Source organism: Salvelinus sp. IW2-2015, linkage group LG36, assembly GCF_002910315.2.
Source record: "Salvelinus sp. IW2-2015 linkage group LG36, ASM291031v2, whole genome shotgun sequence".
In the NCBI taxonomy this organism is placed as follows: Eukaryota; Metazoa; Chordata; class Actinopteri; order Salmoniformes; family Salmonidae; genus Salvelinus; species Salvelinus sp. IW2-2015.
The window spans coordinates 28,208,492-28,218,450 of NC_036875.1; positions in this window are offsets into that span (position 1 = coordinate 28,208,492).

The following is a 9,959-nucleotide window of genomic DNA, read 5'->3' on the forward strand; positions in this document are numbered from 1 at the left end:
TACCTACCCGTCACTCACCTGGCGCGGCCCGTCAGGAAGTCCAGGACCCAGTTGCCACAGGGCGCAGGGTCGAGACCCAGGGTCTCGAGCTTGATGACGAGTTTGGAGGGGTACTATGGTGTTAAATGCTGAGCTGTAGTCGATGAACAGCATTCTCACATAGGTATTCTCTTGTCCAGATGGGTTAGGGCAGTGTTGCAGTGTGGTTGCGATTGCGTCGTCTGTGGACCTATTGGGTCGGTAAGCAAATTGGAGTGGGTCTAGGGTGTCAGGTAAGGGTGGTGTGGATATAGTCCTTGACTAGTCTCTCAAAGCACTTCATGATGACGAAAGTGAGTGCTACGGGCGGTAGTCGTTTAGCTCAGTTACCTTAGCTTTCTTGGGAACAGGAAACAATGGTGGCCCTCTTGAAGCAGTTGGAACAGCAGACTGGGTAAGGATTGATTGAATATGTCCTTAAACACACCAGCCAGCTGGTCTGAGCATGCTCTGAGGACGCGGCTGGGAATGCCGCTTGGCCTGCAGCCTGCGAGGGTTAACACGTTTAAATGTTTTACTCACCTCGGCTGCAGTGAAGGAGAGCCCGCAGGTTTTGGTAGCGGGCATGACTCCATTGTCACGTGGAATTTGACTACGGTCAGACACATGACTGCCGGTGTGGCAGTGGTGGTGACTGCCGATGTAGCGGTGTGGCGGCAATACGTCACCGTGACAACCCTATCAAGTGCTAAATAAACTGATGACCTAAACTCTGAAACCTATTCAATCAAAGCCTGAATCTGAAGATAGGCAGAGAATAGCACTCCTATTGTGCTGCAGAAAGGCAAACACACTGTGTGTGTGTGTGGTGTGTGTGTGTGTGTGTGTGTGTGTGTGTGTGTGTGTGTGTGTGTGTGTGTGTGTGGTGTGTGTGTGTGTGTGTGTGGTGTGTGTTGTGTGTGTGTGTGTGTGTGTGTGTGTGTGTGTGTGTGTGTTGTGTGTGTGTGTGTGTGTGTGTGTGTGTGTGTTGTGTGAGTGTGTGTGTGTGTGTGTGGTGGTGTGTGTGTGTGTGTGTGTGTGTGTGTGTGTGTGTGTGTGTGTGTGTGTGTGTGTGTTGTGTGTGTTGTGTTGTGTGTGTGTGTGTGTGTGTTGTGGGTGGGTGTGTGTGTGTTGTGTTGTCACATAGGAGAGGTATGCAGCTGTAATAAAAGTAATACAGTGATTAAAGCTTAATCCTACACTGTCACTCACTGTCCTCAAAGCCATCGCTCACACACACACGCACACGCACACGCACACGCACACGCACACGCACACGCACACACACCACCACAACACACACACCACACACACACACCACACACACACGCACACGCACAACCGCATGCACGCACACACACAGCACACGCACGCACGCACGCACACACACACACACACACACACAACCAGATGGGTCCTCGTTGCTTCATTATCTCTGTATGGGAGGAAGGCTGTGTTGTGTTTTGGGTGCTGTGCCCCCCCTTAAAATAGGGGTACCTACCACTCATGCTTGTAACCAAATGTTTGTAAGGTGTGTGGATACCCACTGTTTAACAACTCTCATGAAAAAGTACAACTGAATTACTACACAAAGCCTTTYCACAGGAGGATGGTGGCACCTTAATTGGGGAGAACTGGCTAGTGGTAATAGCTGGAGTAGAATTTGTAGAMTGGTATCGAACACATCAAACACATGGTTTCCWTGCGTTTGATGCCATTCCATTTGCTCCGTTCCAGCCATTATTTTGAGCCGTCCTCCCCTCAGCCTGAGGGCACACACTTAGTGTGTTGTGAATTCTGTATTGAATGTATTGTAATGTTTTTAAATTGTATTACTGCCTTACTTTTGCTGGACCCCATTAGCTGCTGCCTTGGCAGCTTAAATTCTCGTTAATCTAACTGCAGTGTCCAATTTACAGTAACTATTACAGAACAAAATACCATGCTAGTGGTTGAGGATAGTGCACAATAACAAAACTCTTTTATGGCAACTGGTTTGACACATTCACCTCTGAAGGTAAACAATGTACTTACATTCAGTAATCTTGCTCTGATGTGTCATCCTGAGTGTCACAAAGATAAAATGTAGTGTAGTTTTGTTTGAAAAAATCAATTTTTATATTAAAATGTAGGACCTGGGTTCCACAGTTTGACCCCACTGCTGTCTCTGGCTCCACACCCACCCCACCCGGCCATCTAGATGTGTGAAGGTTAGTGTCTTTTCTGTAGGGAAGCTAATGATCCATCATGTATGACATTCCTGGGAGTGTGTAAACTTAATGTTTTATTACCATAGCGTTGTTGTATGTTCTCTATAGTTATGTACTTGTATTTGGGCAAACTCCTGGCAGACTTTATACAAAATATTGTGTAGTGARGTAATTCTTCACTGGATCAGTCTGAAACTTCGCACACACACTGCWGCCATGTTTTGGACAAAAGCTAAATTACATCTAGGATCCTATCTYAATGTATGGCATTTCTCTTGCATTTCAAAGGTGATGGAAAAAACATTCTTGTTTGTGTTATCTTTTACCAGATCTAGTGTGTTATATTCTAATACATTAATTTCACATTTCCACAAACTTCAAGTGTTTCCTTTCAAATGGCWTATCCTTGCTTTTGGAATTATKTTGGAAATGCATTCCAGGTGACTACCTCATGAAGCTGGTTGAGAGAATGCCAAGAGTGTGCAAAGCTGTCATCAAGGCAAAGGGTGGCTACTTTGAAGAATTATAAAATATAAAAGCTATATTTTTGTTATTTTATTTTTAAATTTACCTTTTTTAACCAGGATAGAGGCAGTTGAGATAACAAAATTCTCATTATACAACTGTGTACCTTGCAACGATAAAGCAAGAGCAGTGGGCGACAAAACAAACACACATGAGTTACACACTAGACAAACGGTACACAAAATTAATAACACAAAATAAACATACAAATAGAAAATCTATGTACAGTGGTGTAAAAATGTAGAAGGTAGGGAGGTAAGGCAATAAATAGGCCCTAGAAAGGCAAAAATAATTACAATGTATAGATTAACACCTGGAGTGATAGATGGGCAGATGATTGAGTGGTGCATGTAGAGATACTGCGGGTTCAAAAAGAGGCAGGAAGATAAATAATTCCTCCTCAGTTCTCTGTGCCCTTTCCTGTAATCAGCAAGGAGAAAGAGGGAGAGAAAAAGAGAGTTTGATAAGATGAGACTAAGGTGGTGTGAGCGAGAAAGAGAGAAAGAGAAAATATAATACATTGAGAGAAGGTCTGCATTCTGTGTAAGACTTGTCCTTTGAGAGAGAAGGCCTACATTCTGTGAAGACTGTACTTTGAAGAAAGAAGGCCCTACATTCGTCGTTAGAAGACTGTTCCCTTTTTACGAGAGACGAAGTAAAGGCTATACATTCTGATCGAGACTGTCCTTTGAGAGAAGATGATAGCTACATTCTGTGAGAATGTCTTTGAAAGCAGAGAACGCCTACATTCTTGTTGAGCACTGTACTTTGAGAGGAGAAGGCCTACATCTGTGAGAACTGTCTTTTAGAGAAGAAGGCCAACATTCTGTGAGACTGTCTTTGAGAGAAGAAGGCCTACATTCTGTGAGACAATCTTGAGAGAAGAAAGCCACTACATTTGTAGAAATGTCTTTGAAGAGCGAGAAGGAGGACCTACATTCTGTGAGGAATGTCTTGAGTACGCATTGAAGGAAGAAGGCCTACATCTCTGATGAGAATGTCTTTGAGAGGAGAAGGCCTACATTCTGTTGTCACAAGGATGTATAGGCGGACGTTGGCAGGAGAACGAACGTAGGCTTCAAACGGGGCGCATATGAGAGATGGATATGAGATTAGAAAACGTCAGGGTAGGAAGGGGCAAGGGAAGCCCACTCTGATGCGGACGAGAATTGTCGTAGATTGAGGAGGGAGCCACATATTGAGGAAGTTTGAGAGAAGGAAGGCCTAATTTGTGAGAATTCTTGGGGAGAGAGGGAAGAATGTCTTGAGAAAGGAGAAGGCCTACATTCTGTGGAGAATGTCGAGAGAAGGAGCAAGGATGGGAATGTCTTTGAGAGGAGAGAGAAGCCTACAATTCTGTGGAATGAACGGTCCTTCTGAGAAGTGGGAGAACATACAAGGCCTACATTCTGTGAGAATGTCTTTGAGAGAGAAGGCCTACATTCTGTGAGAATGTCTTTGAGAGGAGAAGGCCTACATTCTGTGAGACTGTTTTTGAGAGAAGAAGGCCTACATCTGTGAGACTGTCTTTGAGAGAAGAAAGCCTACATTCTGTGAAGACAGTCTTTAGAGGAGAAAGCCTACATTCTGGTGAGACAGTTTTGAGAGGAGAATATCTACATTCATGTGAGACAGTTCTTTGAGAGAAGAACGCCTAATTGCTGTGAGAATGTCTTGAGAAGGAGAAGCCTACATTCTGTGAGAATGTCTTTGAGAGAGAAGGCCTACATTCTGTGAGACTCTCTTTGAGTGGAGAATGAAGATTAATTAAATTAGGTTAACAATAGTCTAATTGAGCAGGAATCCAGCGGGCCTGTGGGCCATTTGAGAATGAAATGAATTAACTTTAAACATCCTCCTCCTCTTCAGCAGCCATGTAGTTTACACCATCTCTGAGCCACAGATAGACAGTACCACTTCCTACACACAGACCAGAGGTCCAGACCTGAACTATTACAGAGAGATTCCTTACCTTTACACACACACTCTTCACCGTTAAATTTCCTCATTCATTTTAACGCTTTTCTTTAACTTTTAGCCTTAATACTTTTCTTTTTTTTAAAGGAATCTATTTGCTTGTTAGACAGAGAGTTCTTGTTAGACACATTCAGTTGTTAGCACTGAGTTCTTGTTAGACACAGTTCTTGTTAGACTGAGTTCTTGTTAGACCAGCAGTTCTTATGTAGACACAGTTCTTTGTTAGAAAGAGTTCTTGTTAGACAGAGTTCTGTTAGGACTGTGTCTTGTGAGACAGAGTTCTTGTTAATAGAGTTCTTGTTAGACAGAAGTTCTTTGTAATACAGAGTTCTTGTTAGACAGTTCTTGTTAGACAGAGTTTGTAGGACACAGTCTTGTTAGACAGAGTTCTTGTTAGACCACAGTTCTTGTTAGACCAGAGTTCGTGTAAGACAGAGTTCTTGTAATGACAGATGTCTTGTACGGACTTGTTCTTGCTACACAGAGATCTTGTTAGACAGAGATATTGTTATACAGTTCTTACTAGACAGAGTTCTTGATGAAAAATAGTTATTGTTAGACAAAGTTCTTGCTGACCCTCAACATGAGGGCCCCTCAGGGGTGTGCACTTTGTCCCCTCCTGTACTTCCTGTTCAACCACGACTGCATGGCCGCGTGACTCCAAAACCATCATTAMGTTTGCAGACGAAACAACGGCGCTAGGCCTGATCACAGATGACGATGAGACAGCCTATTTGGAGGTCAGAGACCTGGCAGTGTGGTGCCAGGACAACAACCTCTCCCTCAACATCAGCAGAACAAAGGAGCTGATCGTGGACTATAGGAAACGGACGGCCCAGAACCCCCCCATTCACATCGACAGAGTTGTAGTGGTGCTGGTCGAGAGCTTCAAGTTCCTCGGTGTCCACTTCACTTAGGTCCTATCATGGTCCAAACACACCAACACAGTCATGAAGWGGGCACGACAATACCTCTTCTCTCTAAGGAGCCTGAAMATATTTGGCTTGGGCTTTCAGATCCTCAGAAAGTTCTACATCTGCACCATTGAGAGCATCTTGACCAGCTGCATCACTTCTTGGTATGGCAACTGCTTGGCATCCGACCGTAAAGTGCTACAGAGGGTAGTGCGTACTGCCGATGTGAGTCTCATGGACGTTACCCTGGCATCTGAGCTGGGCATCCCCACTCAACCCCTCTCCATTCCCATGGGTATTAGAGCGCTGGACAGGTGCTCTATAGGCCGGGTCACCCACCAGACCACCCCCGTCAACCTACGAGTGTCGGGGAACCACAGCGAGAAGATCCAATTCCTATTGGTTGAGTCTCCCCATGTTCCTGTGGTATTGGGATTCTCTTGGCTCCAGCGACACAATCCCTCCATTGACTGGGTTACTGGTGCCATCGTGAGCTGGAGCCCATCCTGACTCACTCATTGCTTGAAGTCAGCTCTGCCTGCCCTGGGACGTCTTCCTGGGGGCTTGGAAATTGCCCCGSACCTCTCCGCAAGCTCCACAGAGTACCATGACCTCCGGGAGGGGTTCAGTATGGCCCGGGCCACTTCGCTTCCGCAGCACCGACCGGTATCCAAGAAGGTCACGCCGCTTTAGTGCCACGGCTACACCCCCGGAAGCAGAGACCTTTCCCCCCCACTTATCTTCTATATTTGAATTATTCACTCGATCACCTACTTGCTCATTGTCTTCGCCTCCTGCATGGTTCAAACATGACTCTTAAATGATGCCATGACGGTCATCAATTATTCAACATAAACATGATGAAGACAATAGCTACTATACAACTGTTTTAACATGGTTCCCCTCTCCTCCTTGATCATTTAGTTGAAACACATCCTATGTGAAAGTCTGGTAGTATCTGGACTTTTCGAAGAAGGTTTCCTGGTTCTCTGTCTTTCCTACTGACTCAATTTTCGCAACAATCTCAACCTACCGCAGCCCCAAAACTCTTACATAGTGACAGCTTACTTCCCACTCAAATTAGCTCCTCTTTCATTCAAGTTCCTTATCTCCGCCTAACAAGTTTCTCTTATATTCTTTTAATTGTACTCTTTTGAATCTAGTCACGGTTAAGCCTTTCTTCCAGTCAAGGTACAGTGAAAATATTTAGACTAAGTAAATTATTGAGGTAAATAAGTATCTGTTGATACTACGCTTTTCTATCCTGTTTCTCTTTGTTGTAACACAAAGACATAGGATCAGCACTAAGTATCTCCTACACTACTATCCAATCAGTATGTTTGTACGTTTTCTTATACTTTTATAATCATTTCATGTCTCGAGTGAAGGGTCCTCAAAGGTAATGGTCCAATTCTTCTCAATCATGGTTTCCCCTGTTAGGGCTAATGAATATGAACATGTGAATACTGGGATAGGTTTCTGGAGACTTCAACTTACTCTTTAACCATCTTCAGTCTTTCTTTCTTCACCACCTAATCTGCTCTTTTTCCTATGCCATCTCTCTTTGTTCCTATACATGCGATCTATCCGTCTCAGATTGTCAGATCCCCTGTAAATCCGAACCTGTCTCCTTACGTGCAGTCTTTCTAAAGCCTCCAAGTCAACTCTCGCTACCCTTTCAACCGAACGTTATCACCAGGTGTAAAAAAACACACACACGGCCCCACGGCATAACACACACAACACACACAACACACAGACACACACACACACACACACACACACACACCACACACACACATCACACACACACACCCAGTCTTTCAGTCAACCTGGTCCAGTCATCTTAATCGAGGACAATTATATGTGTCCTAAAGAACATGCCTCATGTCCTCATCTTATACTTCATTTCTTTTTACATATTTCCACAATCGGTTTTCGAGTCACACAATAATTGTCCTATTTCTCACTACATATCCATCAAGATGGCATCCTAAATTTCCTTTTAATGACCTGCTGTCACATTTAAATAATGTTGTTTTCGGAGTGATGTTTGTGGTGTCATTCTTCAATTACCATGATTAAGTCCGAATTTACTTTAAAATAATAACAGATCTTTTAGTATAAGCAAACCTGTTTCTTGGGACAATACCTGTTCCACCAAGTCCGCATGTAATTCTCCATTCTCATATGCTGATAAGCCACATGTCTTCATTGGTCCTAGGGTCCAAATTAGATTTTTAATTGCCACTAAACACGTATTAAGGACTAAATGACAATTAAGCTAATACTTTGTAACACAACACAAATGATCATGACACTTTAAGAGTCAATTTCGATTTTTGATTATTTTTTCACTTTCTAATCCCTCTCTCATTCATTTTCACGGCTTTTTCCAACACAATTTCCCATATTCCCGGGCTTTATCCAAGCTTATGTAAGTACTCACATTCTTGGATGTTGGAACAGAATTCGAATATGAAGTTGATGTTAGAACTAATACAATCCCGTAATACATATTAGAAGTCCTATGGTCACTTATGGGAGACGACCGCACATAACTCGGCTGAGTAGAACTGGATCAGGAGTATAGCATTACACAGGTATCAAAGGTCCTGTTATTGAGCTAAGTCTTGCGGTTTAGATATGACTTTTACAAGACTCGGACCACACATGGATTAATTTAATATAATCTTTTTATTTAATTATTTCCTGCAACTCTGGGAAATGTTTCATCGCGTTCATATAATGCATGAAATATTAACCTTGGTAAATGATAAACAAAACCAATATATTGTACACAAATCTTCTAAAATGGCTTATTCTTATTAATTCACTGACCTTTACCATATGTATTATTACCAAAAGAATGACAAGCAGTACAAAATAATTTACAGAGTTAGGTGCGAGTGAGAGTGAAGAGAACGTAGGTGGTGTACATACGGGTCATAGGGAGGGGGTGGTGTTACTGCCCGTTGCAGGTGTGGTGTTTTTGTTTTTTGTGAGTACAAGGATGCTAAGGTTACAGCCTCTAATGACCATCAATAGGGGATTATCTATCATCTCTGCGAAAGGGTCTGGATATAATTAGGGTTAATGAGACGAACTGGTGGGGTTTCAGGGATTTAGGGCTGTCGGGAATTCAACACTAGACGGTTAGTTGAGCGAAATTGAGGGAATTAAAATTCCGTAATCTCAATACGCTAACACACACAAACAAGCTCATGAGTGTTGATTTAGTAGGATTGCAGATAGGTATGTTATTAGGATATAAAGATTGTTACTGTTATCAAGTGGATTATGATATAATTTATTATTTTAATAAGGCAATTGAGCGCTTCGTAGAGAGGTACGCTCTTTTCTTTAGTAGAGCCGAAGTTGTTGTAATTAAAAAGACTAATGACCTAAGGTGTGTTGTGTAATTTAATGGAGTATGGAACACACATATATGGATAGTGTCATTATTGTTGTGGGAGTGTGACCTCATATTACTCGCATATTTGACTGGGATATGTGACATATTATGATAACAGGATGGGATGATAGTAAGTGGTACCAAAATTGTCATACTTTTTGGGTGTTCAAGGCCACAATTTATGTAATCTTGGGAAGTCATATGGGAGAATGGGCTCTTACGGTGCTCGGGTAGCTTGTTGATGGATACTATTTCTTTGGGTAACAGCATGTTTCATTGAGATATTAAGTTGGTGTTGTGTGGGAGAGGGAATTGTGGCTATTGGGAGTGGAGGTGGGACGATAGTCTGCGAATGGTGGCAGTTTGCAAAGCAAAGAAGACTTCACAGTAGCTACAGCGCTCAGGTGGAGAGGCTGACCGGCTAATCCCTACCCCACTGCACCACGAGTAAGCGCAAACAGAGAACACACCCATACGAGAAGCCTAATGCTTTAGGTGCTCTGCACATGGCGCATGTGCTGTGTCAGTTAAGTGGCTACTAGGGCAGCTAAGAGACACAGTGATAGAAGCGTCTCATCGCAAACTGGTCTCATTGTGCCTACGGTCTGTCTTTTCCTCGCGCGCGTCTCAGAGTCAGGACAGGCAATGGTACTCAAACCAGGAGAGCAGGAAAAGAGAGACTGGGGAAAAGCAGGAGCTGAGACAAAATGCTGGTTGACTTGACAAAAAGATGACTGGCACAGACAGACAGAAAACACAGGTATAAATACCCAGGGGATAAGTGGAGAAGATGGGCGACACCTGGAGAGGGGTGGAGACAAGCACAGAAAAGGTAGGAAAAACATGGCGGTTACGGGGCAACAGAGGACGAAACAGCAGAGGGGCTATGATCTTGTAGTG